The following is a 16,976-nucleotide window of genomic DNA, read 5'->3' as shown; positions in this document are numbered from 1 at the left end:
ATGGAATTGCTTTGAAAACTGAATACAAGACAAGATAGACAGACAAAATGGTTAGAGCGAAAGAGGGAAGGGTTTGTGGTTTTTTTGGAACAATAACAACCAGCTCTGCCACAGGAAGCCAGCAGCCATCCTCTCGAGGTTTCATGACCGTGGCCTACCGGTTTTTCCTGCATAAAGTGCTAAACAATTTGGTGATCAAAATATCGCCTGCATTTGAATTGTGCATTAGTGCTTGTGGAACTATCAGACAAAATAAATAAAAATAAAATAAAATAAGATACATGGGGTGGGTGGTGGGCGGGACGGGTTCAGTTCCTAACCGCTGGCGCAGGGTATAGCTGCAAAACGCTAAAGTCGGGTTATACCTGAAAGACAAAGCAAAACAAAAATAAAAGTGCATTTGGTAACGTCAAGAAAAGGGGAGGAAAGTCTGTTAGCGCAGGAAAGCAAATGCCTTTAAAATGGTTAGAACCGCCAGGAGCTTCTTTTGGAAGCGTCACACTGATCTCAGTGGAGGTACAGAATCCAGTTACTCCGCCACTGACACCCATTTCAGAATTCACACAAGAAAAACTCCGTAAAAGGGTCACAAAAGACCAGTTAGGTTTTAAGAGAAGCATGGAATGCAGCAACTTCGCAAGAGGCCTTGTTTTTCAAGGTATGTATCTTGCTAAACAACTTTTACCAGCTTATCTCCAAAGAGTTGGGGCAAGATGAAGAAACATGGATCCTCCAACTTCTTCCTCCCTTTTCCATTTGTTTTTCCTCTACCCAGCTCCGGACTCAAAGCAGTGATACGAAATACTTCAGACATATGGGTAGCCCTTTCTAAATGGAAGTTCGGTGGTTCTGACACAGAGGAGTCTCTGTTAAGCCACGGATCCTGCAGAAACTCACACACAGCTCTAAACGTGTGAATTAACAGTTTAGACCATTTCAACTGCTTGATAAAACTAAGTAAGCACACGAGCCTCTGAAAATTCCCAAAGCTTTGCAAATTTGCTAAATTTAGGGATGGAAAGGTACCTTCATTGGAGGCTGGTGCATTAGCACAAATGGGCCGTGGCTCCGCAACCCCAGCATATCTCCACTTATCTGCTTTCTTGTTTACAAACCAATCAGGGACGCCTCTGCTCATCATTGCCTTTGGCTCCATTGATTCCCTGCAAGTCCCAATGTTCACCAGCTATCCCTGGTACATCTAATGGGGATCTCTATACCTAACGCCCCCTCACTGTGAACTCTCATTTATTTGTGAGCATACATGCACTGAATGCATACCGATGGTGCAATATTAATTTCAACAATTTGCTTAGTATTTGGTTATTGGGTTGCAAGTTGACAAATCTGCAGCAGTCCTTCCCCTCGCTCAGCAGTGAAAACATGGAAGGGAGAGACTAATCTTTGCGCAATACTCAGGAAGTCTAAAACAGAACAAGGATTTAGGCGAAGGATCAGTCTCTACTGATGCTCTAACCACTAGACCATCCTTAATGTTTATGCAAGTTCAGAGTACTAATAAGTAGTCCTTGCTAAGCTTTCTCTGGAGATAACAGAAGCTAACAGCAGCGAGGAAGCTGTTAGCAGCCTTAGCTATGATTAGAATAAAGAAAACACAAATATTAGAGACAACTCCACCCTGGAATAATTCAGTGATAATCTCTTCTCCTTTGTAATACACCAAGCTTTAAACGGCTGTTGCAATTGATTAAACACCAAAACAAAGCTAAGGTGTTTAATCAATCACAAAAGCCTCTTATGGAGAGCATAATACCCAGCAGAGATTATTGATGTTACACAACCTGCCAGAAATGGAAAAGAAAATTGTATCCTTTTCTTCTTCTGGTGACAGTTTTGATATTGGCAAGATGCTGCAACCGAGATGTTCGTGCAGCATACAGATCATGGTACGCACTGCTTAAATCCATGATTTGGATTCAAATACTGAGAAAGGGTCGGCCTCAGCTAATGCCGGAGAACAAGTTCAGGTTTCACGATGGTGAACTGACTTGCACAAATTTTGATTAGATGCCAGATGGGTTACTGGCTGAAATTGTCGCTATGAGATGGGGGAAAGGTAGAGACAAGTTCCCCCATCTGCATCTATACTGGAATTGTTGTTTTATCATGTTTTAATTGTTTCATTGCTTCTGTGTTTGCTGCCCTAGGCACCTTTGAGAGGAAGGGTGGGATTGAATGAAATAAATAAAATAAATGAGTGAATTTTCAAAAAGAGCAGAAAAGTTGGTTGTGCAAACAAGCAGGACTAGATAAACTCTTAATTTGCAAACTCAGTTAAAATGTACATCTGTAAACAGAATTAATTAGGGGCTGGTTTACTGTTCTCTCTCAAACAGTTGGGTTTAAATTTCTTAATTTGTGTACAGGTCAGTGTGCTAAGAAGATCTCCCGTGAATATATTGGAGAGCATGTTCTTCTCTCAAGTAGGAAAGTGAAACAAAATGGCTTCGTTGTGCTCAGGTAAGCAGCAAATGGAAACAGGGCTGTAGTGACAGAGAACCAATGAAATGCTGCCAAGCACATGACGAACGGCCCACCCCACCTCCAAAAAGGGCTAAGGGGAATCCACATTTAACAATGACTCTGGATGATAAACAAGTTATTTTTCCTTATCGGATTATCTGTCTAATGGAAAAATCCATATTAAATTGGGGGTGGGAGAGAGAGTACAGGCTAGTATTTTGATGAGGATGCTGCAAAAAACTTGCATGCATGAGTAGCACTAAATCTACATTAAATTCCCATATGGACAAACCAAGAGAGAAAGAGTAATTACTAAGTCACTGCCCTGGTTCCACTGGAACACAGAGCTCTGCTTGAAATACAGAACTGTAAGAGATTCCTGAGCAACATCTCAATAAAACAGCGGTTGGGCATTCCTAGGCCACACAGGAAGTTTCAGCTACTTTCTGTTATTCTGGCTGCACTAGATGTTTATTTCACTACACAGGGATGGTACCATGTGAGTTTTTCAATTGTTGTATTCATTTGGATTCAGAACTCCTTCCCCTGTCACCTTGTCTATCTAGTATGGAACTTGCTATTTGTGGAAACTATTAGTCACCTTCCCCACCCCTTTTGCTCTACAAAAAGCAACTCAAAGAAACATACAAATATATTCTGCTAGCTAGCATACGGTACTTTCCCCTAACATGAAAAATGTTGCTCACTGGTTCTGGGGCAATTTTTTATCAGCGAGATATTTTCAATTCATCCCCATCCCCATCATTTTGGACAACACATGTCCACTTAGGCCTCCAAGCAGGAAGATGTCTCTCTCTGGAAAACTCATTCCCTACCTCCTCACCTGCAATGTGGGGCTCTCACTGATTGAGAGGGTTGGCGTCCCTTTAAAAAGATGTTGCCTGTGCTAGCTGCAGCTTCTTTACAATCAATTATGGGATTTCCCCCATCCTTCCTCCAAGCTGCAACTGCAACCTCCTTCCATCACTTCCTCCGTCTCTGATCGGCAGAGTTTATTGGACAACTGAAGTTATCTGGCTGCAGATGTTGAGAACAATCACATTTTAAGGAGACCTGCCCATTAGAAAATAAGAATGGGGGGGGGCTGGTTTGGCTGCCCTGAGGGTCTATTTAGGGCCCCAAGAATCAGTTATAAAAATTCTTACAAGTGTTGTAAATGTGGTGCTATAATGCTGAAGTGGGGAAAGTGCTGAAAGCCTTTGGTCTCTAAATATAAGCCCACATTCTCCTGAATCACTAAATGCCAGTTACATTCCTTCTGATTACTTCATGGAAGACATAATGAATGCCAAGTTTCACTGTAGCAAAACATTGAATAATGTAAGTAGGCATAATGCACTCAGGAAGAAGGAGAAATGTCAAAAAATGAAATTTGTTTCCATACAATTTTATATGTCTCTGTTTGTTAGCTTGCATGTTCCAGAAGACAGCCGATGCATAAAAATGTGAGCAGCCGATCAGTTTTGCTCTTTGCCCTGAAGGTTTAAATAGAATGATGTCATTTATTGGCCTTGTAATCACTGCCCACATTATAAAGGTCAAACTTTTCACACTGCGGCAGGAAATCAATCGTTTCCCCCAACAACCCATGGGAAAAGAAAGTTTTGCTTCTCAAGAATAATGTGTAATAATAAACAATTTTAGTCTTTATCAGCCTGGCAATCTTGGAGAGTGAAAAGCTGGCAAGGCCTGATAGATAAGCTCATTAAAATTAGGAAGTGATTTAGAACAAGACTCAAGATTTATCAGGAGCTAAACAGCAACACAATTTGTTTAGGTCGGTGCTGAGACGAGTTAGGAGGAGAGCTTAATTTTATGTAGGCTGTCAGGGAATTCTTTCAGAATTGGAAAACATGGAGCCTACAGTGGGTGATGGATAGACTCATGGTTGCACCAGCAAGAAACAGATAAGATATGTATATTACATTATAGTCCTGCTATAGATCATAGTTTTAACTATCTGGAGAAAGTTATGTGGGTGCATAATCTGACTAAAAATAAATGCACTTGTAACGTGACCTGCCCACTTAGGCTGCAATCCTTAACCCCGCTTATCTGGGAGTAAAAGGTAAAGGTAAAGGGACCCCTGACCATTAGGTCCAGTCGTGACCGACTCTGGGGTTGCACGCTCATCTCGCATTATTGGCCGAGGGAGCCGGCGTATAGCTTCCAGGTCATGTGGCCAGCATGACAAAGCCGCTTCTGGCAAACCAGAGCAGCACATGGAAACGCCGTTTACCTTCCCGCTGTAGCGGTTCCTATTTATCTACTTGCATTTTGACGTGCTTTCGAACTGCTAGGTTGGCAGGACCTAGCCCACTTAGGCTGCAATCCTTAACCCCGCTTATCTGGGAGTAAGCCCCATTAAATTCAATAAGCCTTATGTCTGAGTTGATGTAGTTTAGAGTGTGCTATTAAACTAAAATAATGGGGGGGGGGACTTAGAATAGAAACAAAATATGCAAATTAAACTTCTTGTGCAAAGAATGGGTCATTTGTTATACCTAATCCATAAGACCGAAGCGGCTACACTTTTCCCATTCTCCTTTTATCAGCTTATTAGAAGATAAAAGAACAAAATGCTTCAAAGAGGAGGGGAGAGGAAGAGAGAAGATTTAGATACAGATCTAACAAAGTGTGTTTGCAAACATCTTAAAAGTTCTTGCCTTTAATTTATGCCTGACATTGCTTCTGAGATTTAACACAGGCATATGGTCCCCTTTTGATGATTGATGGTGGTAGAACTGTCTTCTCCATCTTCCCTTAGAAACCACCACAAAGTCAAATTTTGCCTTTCTGTATGTGCTTGTACACAAACACACACACATCAACATATTCCGTCAATGATTCTCCCCTCTTCAAGCAGCAATATAGCTCTAGATAAAAAAAGTCTCACCGACGATCAAGGTGACATTGGGGGAGATTGCTGTATCCATCAGTCTATGGATGGGCCTTCCACTGCCTCCTCTAAAATTCCTTGCTATGGCTAAGCTACTTAGGCCTCATTAAATCCACTAACCATATTTATTTTGGCTGATTAACCATCTGATTGTCTTTTGAAGATTGGCCATATTCTCTCTCCAATTCTTATTACATATGGAAAGCTACCTATACATATTATAGACAGCTGTCTGCTCTCTAGTTACATGCTTGAGTTAACATTAACAAGTAAAAACAAACTGAGGATGTTAAAAATGAAGCCATCTGCCAGAATAATAAGTGTGAATAATGTGAAATGTGTTATATAAGCCCTGCAACTTAGAACAGTTGGTCTGGCATCATTTCATAGTGACACACCACCAAATTGTGAGAGGTATTCTGTGTGTGTAGAACACAAGAATATGTAACACACATATGTAACCTCCAAACCACACCTCTAATTAAAAATAAAAGTAATAGTGCTAGGGGGAAATACTGGCTAACACACTAGTCAGGCTCAACATTTCTAACATATTTGAGAACTTTAAGTCACTGTCCTGTTCAAAGTTGCCATTTTAAAGTTATTTTATTTCAACTGGCTAAAACCAGGCAACACCAAACAATCACAGGTACAAAACACAAGTAGTTCATATGAGTTTAAACTAATTTGAAATAGTAAAAACTTGTTTGGAATTACAGTAGGTAGACTCATTGAAAAGATGGAGCAGGCTGGACTATAATCTATAAATCCACACCAGATAATTTTGTGACAAACACTGGACTTCAGGAACAAACAATCTGAGGAACGACCGAGTCTCTCTTGCCATCATGTGTTTCAGAGGATCATGTTTCGCTCTCCAGTATGGTAGGATGAAGGCACCACCATGAAATTTCACAGCTACAAAAACACTAACTATATCCACCTTACAAATAAATCCATCAACGTTTTTACTAGCTTGCCTGTCATCATCTGTCATATTCTGATTCAGGCTGCCAAAGAAAAAAAGACTTTTCCTATTGATAAAACCTTCTTTGCCTGGAAGAAATTTTGACTTGTTGCAACCAGCCAGCCAGGGCAAACACTAAAAAACACCCGAACTACAGGCTTTCATGCTCTGGGGTTTCAGGACCATAGCAAATGTACATATTAGATGTCCTGCCAGATTCTTTTATTAAGAGAGAAAGCTGTTGAGCCATCTTGGTTCTGGTTCAAAAGTCAGTGCCCAATCTTTTGTTGCAACATATTCTTTCACCTCTAAATCAAGGGCCTCTGTATAATCCCCCTTATCCTGTTGTTACTGCTGTGGGTTCCATTAGCACACAGTAGGCAGTGAATGGCTTTTCAGGCATACTGGCCAATCGTTGCTGTTCATGCCCATATTGCTAATTTAAATTCCAAGCGTCTGCCCCACCCTCACAATCAGACTACCAAATGTAGTGTTCCTTGGCTCAGTTTCCTTTTGGTGAGGGACATAATTAACTTTAGAATAAATAGTTGTTCTCTGCATCCACTTAAAAGGAAAAACAAGGATCTGCTACCTAGATCAATGGAATAAACAGACAACAATAAATTGCTTGCCTTCTCTGGATGTCTTGTTTGGTTCTAACAGAAACAGGAAATCCAAGATTTGAAAAAGCAGAATGAGATCTCAAGTGGAGATGAAGTTCTACTTCTATATTTTTTGTTCTTAACCTTTGTAAAATTGTTTTGGTTGGCAAGCAAAGGACACTATGAGCCTCATGAGGCTCATGGGTCTGTTACTTAATGCAGTCATATTGTAAGAATTCTGTTGAAGTCTTGCGCAATGTAAGCTGAATGACTTTTTGCAAGGAAAGAATGGTCCTCAAGGAATTGAAAATTTCAGGCATAAAAGAACAAAGTGAATTTTAAATTCCCATTCTTTGATTTTCCCAGCCTCATTAGTTTTGAAATGGCCCCCCTGCATGTTTATTATGGGACCAACAACAGAGAAACAAGGGGTCAACAACAGATAAACAAGGTGCATCTACAATTCTCTCCCAGCTATGAAGAGACACTGTTTACTTCAAGGAAAATGTAACTTGTGTATGAGTCTTATTTAAAATTCCTTATGAGCTCATGGTATACAGCACATCACAAGGTACAACACATCCAAAGCAATGAATTTCCACAACATGCAACATGATATGACCTACACATCATATAGTTAATTGGTTAGAGCTGCAGGATAATTAGTCAAGTAATTTAGAACCCTTCCAAAGCAACATTGTAAAATGAATGCCATAAAACATATGTAATATCTATATCTATAACAGACTTTATTACAGCTTCAAAATTATATTATGGGCTTTCCCCACTAAATAAGTGCAAGGTATTATCTTTATCTCACTACATGATTTGTTAGGGAGGAAAGTTTTTTCTGTTTCTATATTTAGTACTATATTTAATTAAAAGCTTCATGTATTTGTCACAAATGTGACATACCTGGGAGAGCAAATTGTTATTGTTGTATCTGTTCTTTTCTATGCTGTGGAATTATTTATTTGCCCCAGGAAATAAAACTTTGGGAATTCTAGTATAACCTACCGGGAAGGGAGAGTCTTTTGGCCTATGTTTACAACTGCTCATCTTCAATAAGATTAAACTTTCAGTGAAGCAAATTTATTCAATATTCCCTGTCAATCTGCTGCCCACCACTATTATTGTCACATCAGTGATAAATGAAAACCAAGACGAATGGCAAATGCTACATTCACAAGAGAGGATGCCAGAACACTAACTAACAGAAACGATATATGTTCAGATGAGCTTGTAATGCCATTCAAAGGATACGGCATAATCTGAATTGGGGTAAGCTTGGCATGCTAGACAAGCATGTTAGTTGCTGAACTCACATACTGAATTACGAATCTGTCTCCCTGCTGAGCCTTTGGGTGGGAGGCAATGGGAGGGGAAAGGTTTCAAACGTATGGCTTAAACCAGGGGCAGAAGAATGAGTCAATTATCCTTGGAACTACTGTTGTTCTTCCTTTGAAAACTTAAGACAGAATGAGCTCCCTCAAGATAATTTTCTGTAAGAACAAAGAACCTGGGCCAAAGAAAAGTGTTGGCACAAATACGCATGAAAGCATTTCCAGAAGCCGGTACGTCTACTACACTACACAATGGCCCACTTGGCTACAGAACTACCGGTATGTAAACATTAAGCAGCTGAAATGTTCCCAAGAGCTCAAGGAACGACAGAGGATGGAATAAATAGGATAGAGAACGTAGTTACCTCCCTAGAAACTAAAGACGCTACCTACTTCATTCAGGCCTGATCTTGTTTAATCATATTTGCTACACAATAATAGTAAGAGCCTAGAACACAGCTGTCATTGTCTGATGTATTTCACTCAAACGTGGCAAAATGTTTGAAGTAGATTCAAGGAAATCTCCAGAAATAGTTAACTATTCTCCAGAAAACTGAATTTTGTAGACTCTGTCATTCTCATATATTATCTAAGTGGTATATTTTCATTAAGTGCCAAGTTTAGGTATGAACTATTTCTAAATACCTTAAATCTTTCTCTTAAGTATTTATTATATGCATATCTTGCCTAACATGGATTTACATTCAAGGTTCTTGGTCATTCGGCTTCTTGGTCGTTTGGTTGTTCCCAGAGCTTGTGTATTTATGTCTCTTTATATCAGCCAAATATATGCACTCACAGAGTGGTGATGTTTGTGTGGAAGAGCAACATAAAGTATAATAGAGTCAAATGCAATTAAAACAGAATTATGCAACACTCAAAGGAAATGGGCCTAGTATTTTAGTGATTGGATTTTAATGACAGTTCTGCTTTGCTCAATGTTTTCAGTGGGAAAGGCACGCGGAGGGATTGCCATAACCTATACAGCTAACCAATCTGAGCATGTGATGATATCATGAATGAAATGAGAGGAGTTTCATTTCATAGCCCTGCTGAAGCACAAGGCCCACTAAGGGGACTTGCGACAGCCCTTTGTTCGCCTGGGATATCTGCTCCAAGACTCCTGTGAGGATAGGCGAGCGAAGAATTGTTGACCACTTTGTGCAATAGAAAGTGCCAGAGCAGTTCTTAACTATAATCTACTGTTCAACAGCTTCAGGATGTTTTATGGGAAACAATTTGTACACGGCATAAAGAAAACTTTTCTAAACTGAGTCTAGGGGTTCCCAATTTTTTTTATGAAAGGGCTCCACCACTAGAAACTTCTGTCTTCTTATGGGACCCATCCTGCTGGTTCATCTACTAGTGTCATGTGTGGCACTGATCTCCTACTTCCATTGATGGCAGCCAGAAGTCCTTCAGCCTTAGCCCAGTCATTTTTTTTAAAATGAGGAATAATTGATTATATTTATATAGTGCCTGCAACCAAAGGAAGCACACACATCTGCTTTATCCGAAGGCTTACCATCTAAAACGCAAATAAAAGGGAAGGGAAGAAGGTGTGAGAGAAGGGGAAGAAGAAAAGACAGGCAGGCAGGTGAGATGACATTTTGAACATTGGAGCCATTAGGACAGGACTTTGGGAACAGAATGAGCCCTGACTCAGAAGAATGAGTAGGAAATCCTCCCAAATGCAGGAGACAAATGCTGACCACATTTTGACATAAGGAACACATGCACCCAATCTCTTTAGATGTTATTCACTTAAGACGACTATGTTTTAAGTCTAAAATCACTTAACTCGCCCTTCTGGCAACTTTCTGGGCTTGTTTTCTATATACACTCACATATCCTTTTCTATCCTCTATCCAGGCAAGCAAGAGGTACAGTGGTACCTCGGGTTACAAACTCGGGTTACAGCCTCCACTAACCCGGAAGTAGTACCTCAGGTTAAGTCCCAACAGTAAAGGCTATGTCCACACCTGGGTCTGAGGTTTCCCACCCCTGACTTAGTGGAAACCCTGGGGGATGGTGAATCCTTGCAATACTAGGCAAGAGAAGGTTCCACAAAAAGAGAACTCCCTGAGCGAAAGGGCATGAATAGGTTGATGGAGCAAGTTGTACAAAGAGAAAAATGAAATGCCACTAGAACACAAGGGTTGAGGAAGGTCACAGAGATACACAAAAGAGTAAGTAACAACTGGGTAACATAAAAACTTACTGATAAAAATCAACAGTTTGAAGGGAAAGCACGGAGGAAGAGATAGACAGTGGATGATATAACGGGTCTAAGGGAGGTACAGAAGGCAAGTGAGCAAACTGTAAAATAAGTGAAAGGTAAGAAATGGGAAGCCTAGAAAGGACTGCCTTGATGTAGCCAACTGAAGAGTGCCTATAAAGGCTTTACAATTATATTGTACATAATGAAGTGCGCTCTCTCCCTCTCTTTCTCCCCAAGACATATTTGAGTCCTACAACAGCTAAAGCCATGGAGAGCAACATCTGAATTATCTTCATGTTCAAGAAAGACATACTTCTGAAGGCATTTTAAGTGAATCCAGGGAACACCATCTGAACATTTTGTTTGAGTTTCCGCATCATGCTGCTTCTGCCCTCTACCCATTTAGCTATAAGTGTCCCTCATTTAGATAACTGTTCCCTTTTGCCCTTGCTTATCAAGTCGCCAAAGCAGCCAGGATCAAAAAGGACCATGAGATGTGAGTAAATATAGCTAGGTTGTGAAAATCACCTTGGCAAACCACTGTGTGACAGCCGTGTGGCTCACTGCAGTCTATTCAGAGCAAGAAGCAAGGATTAGTCTGTCAATTCTTGGATAAGATTTGCAGTTCCATCTAAAGTGAGTGAAAGACCTAACAATAAAACAACAACAATAAAACAATAAAAGCTCCTAAGGAGGATGTGCGAATTATGCATCCATAGCTTGTAGCATTCACAAAATGGATGTCAATTTGAGGTAGGTCATGAGGTTTGAGAACGATCCTGTCTACTTAGATTTGCCAGATTTTGCCTGCTGAACAGGTTAACGTTCTTTCCTGTGGCACTTCAAAGTAAATATCCAGCATAAATCTGACAAATCCGGTAATTGCTGCCAGGGCTGTCAACCAATTAAAAAGTTATTATACTCAATTAACAGGTTTGTTTTTAACTGGCTGGATTCATAATGTAGCTAATTAAAATAAATATGACACCATCTCAGTATATTGTGCTATTGTGATACTGATATTACATGGATTGCACTGACAGTTGGTTTCCGGACTCCATTTAAGGTGCTAGTGTTAGAATCATAGAATCATAGAGTTGGAAGAGACCACAAGGGCCATCCAGTCCAACCCCCTGCCAAGCAGGAAACACCATCAAAGCATTCCTGACAGATGGCTGTGAAGCCTCCGCTTAAAGACCTCCAAAGAAGGACACTCCACCACACTCCTTGGCAGCAAATTCCATGAAGTGTTAAATGGTTTGGGACCAGGTTATTTGAAGGTCTACCTTCACACTTCATGATCAGCATCCAAGATGCTCCTTGTATGCCTGTGTGATCAGTCAGACTGGGGAGAAGAGGGATGGGGGAGAAAGCTTTTTTGGTGGTGGCCTCACAATTATGGAATTCATTCCTTCTTTGCCAGCCTTTAATTTGGAATGGAAGTCTCACCATTTGTTTCAGATGGCCTTTGAGTAAAGATGCTGTGGCCATAAGGTAAAGGTAAAGGTTTAATTGGCTGGAAGGTCTATAAAGCTTTAGCAGATTCTAAACCGGTTTTAATAGGCTGGTCCGAGTCGATTCTTTATCGTGGCTGGTTTCAATTATTTTGAAAGAGAGAGGCGATATTTTGTAATTAGTTGGTTCTTGCTTTGTATTTTACTATTACAGTGGAACCTCGGTTTATGAACACCTCGGTTTATGAATTTTCGGTTTATGAACGCTGCGGACCCATCTGGAACGGATTAATTCACTTTCCATTACTTTTAATGGGAAAGTTCGCTTCAGTTTATGAACAGACTTCCGGAACCAATTACACCCATGTTTCAGTTTATGAACGCTTCAGTTTAAGTACTTCACGGACCCGTCTGGAACGGATTAATCCACTTTCCATTACTTTCAATGGAAAAGTTCGCTTCAGTTTATGAACGGTTACTCCGCGGACCGTCTGGAACGGATTAATCCACTTTCCATTACTTTCAATGGGAAAGTTCGCTTCAGTTTATGAACACTTCAGTTTATGAACAGACTTCCGGAACCAATTGTGTTCATAAACCGAGGTACCACTGTAAATGAAAGGCTTCTTTGGGGGAGCCCTAAAAGGTGGCTTACCGCTAGTTTGAACAAATAGAAAAACAAATCTCAACTTAAGCATTTTCGCTGTCTAAGTTACAAAATGAATGTGTTGCTGCTGGTGGTAAAAAAAGAAAAAAAGCCTGTGTCGAATGAAGAAATACACAGGGGTTCCCTGATTCTGCCACTACTTACATACATAGGAACTGTAGCATGCCCACAGAGCTCATTTTAATAAAAAATAAGATCCCACCAACACAATGTGCTCATTATAGCACCCATGACCATGCTTTAGCTGAGATTCCTGCACTGCAAGAGGTTGGACTACATGACTCTTCCCTTCCAACTTGACAATTCTGTGATTCTATGACATTTATGACTAGGCTTGTGGTTTGCAGTTACCACCAGCACTGAATATTTTTATTGGTGCACATCTTTGATCCAAGTTATAATTAAAACCTTCAATTCAAATATTCTTTCAGCCCTGTAGACCAAGGCAGACTCAATAAAAGATAGCCCAGCTTCCATTCTATACTTTTGCTCTACGTGGAAAGAGTTAAATGCTTTTGGAACTATCAGTGCATTTTATCCAGAATCCCACGAAAATATGTTTTCCAGAAGTCTGGGAGTTGTGTGACATCAAACCTAACAGCCAGTTAAAATGTTAAGGTGGGATATGTGCCATGCTTAACAAAACAAAGTATAAGTACCCTCAAAAAGGAAACCACCAATAAGAGCATGGGACTTTTTTCCATGCTAGTATTTCATTGACTTAAGTAAAAGAAAAGGCATCTTAAGCATTTTTTGCACCACCCCTCAGCTGTAAAACAAATAGTACACTTTGTTCTTTCCATCAAGCCCATCCCCTGGATTTTATAACGGGTTTAGCAGAAACTGTTGACAATATTCCTCTGGCTGCAGAGCACAGGTTGGATCCTAACGGAGAAGTCATAGAATCTAATTTCTCTTCTCATTTTGAACAGGGAGTGGAAGAATCACTTCACAATGCCTGTTTATCTCCTTGTGTCTGAAGGAAGTACTTTATGAATATTCAGTCTGCTTTCTCCCTTACTAAGGGGAGTCCAACTGGTAAGCGGTAGGATTCTAAACACCTAGCAGATTACAGTAAGTATCTAGGACAAGTTAGGCCCCTTAGAAATAATAATTAGAAGGTGCTGATTATTATCACTTGCTTATCCGCTCCCTCCTTGACTTTATGCAATGTAAACACCGACCAAAAGAAGTCCTCTTTCCAGACAAATGCATGGTTTTCTGAGCTTCCACTCTCCTGCAGTGAATGTTCTCAGTGACTGGATGAAACCAACAATATCGCCAACAATGTCAGTGGGCCCTCGCCAGATACGTAAAAACAGAAGAGAAGTGAGAGCGTGACTTTGAGAATTAGGGATGAATGAGAAGTTTGTTGGGTTCACATTTTAATATGAACCTACCTAATTTGCAATTGTCGAACTTGCTAAGATCTACTGGGGAAGGTCTCTCTGCTACATCTCTTTCAGCTGAGGTCTGCTACCTGGTTACACAGATGGAAAGCCTTCTTGGAGACTAGAATGCCTTCTGGAACTTTCTCCCCCCCCTCCCCCGAGATATGGCTGGTACCAACACTTCCTAAATTTTCAATGCCAGCTGAAGGCCTGAATATGAAACCATGCTTTCGTTGGAGTTTAGTGTCACAATTGATGTTTATATTTTAGCTGGCTGGCTGTAGTTTATCAGCCTTCCTTTTTTAAATTTGTAACTACGTTTATGTATGTTGGGCTTGTTTTAAAATATTACTCAAGTCTGGAATTGCATTTGCAATGCACAGTGGGAAAGGAATATTTTAAATAAATAAACACATAAAATATAAATGAATAAAACCAGTATGTGATTTGAAATCCAGTTATTCTCCAAAACTCGCACTTGCCTGAATATTGCAATGCACTTCTCCAGTGCAAGGTGTTGTTGTTTTTTAAAATTCACATATCTGGGGGACATAAACATCAAAATGTGTATATTTATGAAAATGACATACAAAATTGAATTATATTAGGGGAAATTGCTTGTAAAAATGTGTATTCAATGCATAAATTAAGAGACATGTGAATAAAAATGTATAATAATTTTTGTGCAGGCTTTTTTTAAAAAAAAAAAACCCCACTGATGTAGAAACAGGGTGAACTGAAAATGAAATTGACAGTTCCAGCCATGCCTACTGTGAGTACACTGTTTCTCTTTTAGCTTTTCCAAGCACGGAAGTTTAAAGATGAAATGTCAAAGGCCCAGCTGCTACATGGTTTCACAAATAAAATAATTAAGGAAGTAAAGTGCCCTTCTAAAAAAGAACAATTTGGCCTTGGAATCATTAATTTCTAATACATACATGAGCTCTATCATCTAGGCCACACGACCATCATTTAAAAAGATAACCCAAATAGGAAAAGAGGGGGGAAGGAATGCTACCTTGATTTCTGTGTGTGTGAGAGAGTGTGTAGCAGATTTATTCCAGAATCTTGCCTTCATCCCCATCTCAAAACATACATATGCCAAGGAACCAGTTTTTGCTGGTATTTCACACCAAAACGCCACTGTTTTTGGCTATAAAAGTCTGCAAATGTTTCCATTTAGGTTAACATTGAAATAGCATACCAATACCAATACAGGCAGCAGTAAGAAAAGGTTTGGAAATAAAACATTCCATTACTATGAAATTGTAGACACTCAAGGAGCTGAGCTGGATGTGAATATTGAGTAAACCCGCCAAATGCACAATAGAGAAAAGCACTTGAGAGTTTGAGAAGCAGCCAATAAGAAAAAGAAAAAAAAGCACCACACTACAATTTGGAGCCTTATAAAGAAACTAATTTTAGGTTCAGGTTACGTTCTACAAAAGTTTGCAGACAAACTATTTCAACTCTTAAGCTTCTATGAACAGTAACAAGGATGTGCGTGTGACAGGCAACCCATTTGCCTTCCTGTGAATAACACAGTAGGCAAAATGCACAGCTGATACTTTGATGCGCACGGCTGATAGTTTGGGGATGCCTGGCCTTGAGGCTCAGTCCCACGTGCTTACCTGTAGTGTCTACTAAACCCTCCCAAAACAAAAGCGAACTAAATCTCCCCTTTATTCCAGACTAGTCATGCTTTCAATAAAATATTCAAGGTTATTATCACAAGTGAGCAAGTTGGCTATTGAAACCTGTGGGCTCCAGCTGCTACTCTGATACACACAGGGCAAATAAATACAGTCGGGGCACAGATAACTAGAATTAAAACATGCTTGTTCACATGCTTGTTGGGATCGTGGGGGTACCCACAAACCTCTGGATCCCTCTCAACCATACATTCATTTGGGAGAGGTTACACAGTTCACGGTGGCAGAGCATATACTGCAGTGTGTAAGCAAAAGGTACCCACACTGAATCCCTTTTGTTAAAAAGAAATAAATTAGGAAGCCCCTTCTCCATTTCTGCAACTCTTTACCGGTAGTTCTCTACTTCGGCACAATAGATATGGAAATTCTACATTCCTGTTTTTGTAAATGGCTTTCTGTTTATTTGCCGTATTTATTTATTCCAAGAACATTTACATCTAAACTTCCTGCTAAAACACCCAGGATGTCTTACGAAAGTGAAAAACGATCAAGTCCCAACGATGAGAAGGTTGTTTAGAGGGTTCTCGCTTGTCTGACGTAAAGTGTACCACTTATGGCTTTATTAAAGTTGCAATCAGTCAGCAGCTCATCTCCACCTGACAACTATCCAAGATGAATATAATTACCATCCCTGATTTTCTCCCGAAATAGACAGCATCTGACTGTTTGACTAGCAAGAAAGAGGCTTCACAGCTAAAGTTAATGAAACCGCGCGGCCGGTCAATTACTGGGTTTCTATAAACGGAGACTAAGACTTGCCTCCCCTGTAGATTACATATCTTAACTCTGTGAGACGCATATAATGTAGCCTTAACTAGTAAGCGATAATGAGCAGACAGGAGACAGAGCGGCTGAAGCTAGCTATCATTAGTTTTGTGGAAGGGTGGGGTGGGGTGGGGGGAAACATGCCACCAGGCCAACTTTTTATGAATACGTATTTGATAAAGCAGTCAGCACAATTATACGGCAGTTCTGTAATACCGGCACAATTAGAAAAACAAGCTTGAAAGCAAGAGGACATAACACACTGAAAAGAAGATGCCATCAAGCATGCCACCCTGGAATAAAATACAGTCACTATTGTGTTAGTTGGCAACATTTAAATGCACAATTTGAAAGCAAGCACAATGCTCTGTTCTGTAATCCCCACCTACCCCAATGTTCCCACCTTTCCCCACCCCCCTTTTTTTTGCACAGTCCAGGTTCAGAGTTTGG

General features: G+C 40.2%; 1 protein-coding gene across 3 annotated transcripts in view; it reads right to left on the bottom strand.

Annotated features, from left to right (window-relative positions):
* The window catches only part of KLHL29 (kelch like family member 29), a 391,592-nt gene that overhangs the window by 76,582 nt on the left and 298,034 nt on the right, over positions 1–16,976 (bottom strand). The gene's annotated exons all lie outside the window — the stretch shown is intronic.

This window comes from Zootoca vivipara, chromosome 3 (genome assembly GCF_963506605.1).
Source record: "Zootoca vivipara chromosome 3, rZooViv1.1, whole genome shotgun sequence".
Classification (NCBI taxonomy): Eukaryota; Metazoa; Chordata; class Lepidosauria; order Squamata; family Lacertidae; genus Zootoca; species Zootoca vivipara.
The sequence above is the reverse complement of the archived record's forward strand: the minus strand, read 5'-3'. Positions and strand labels throughout refer to the sequence as shown.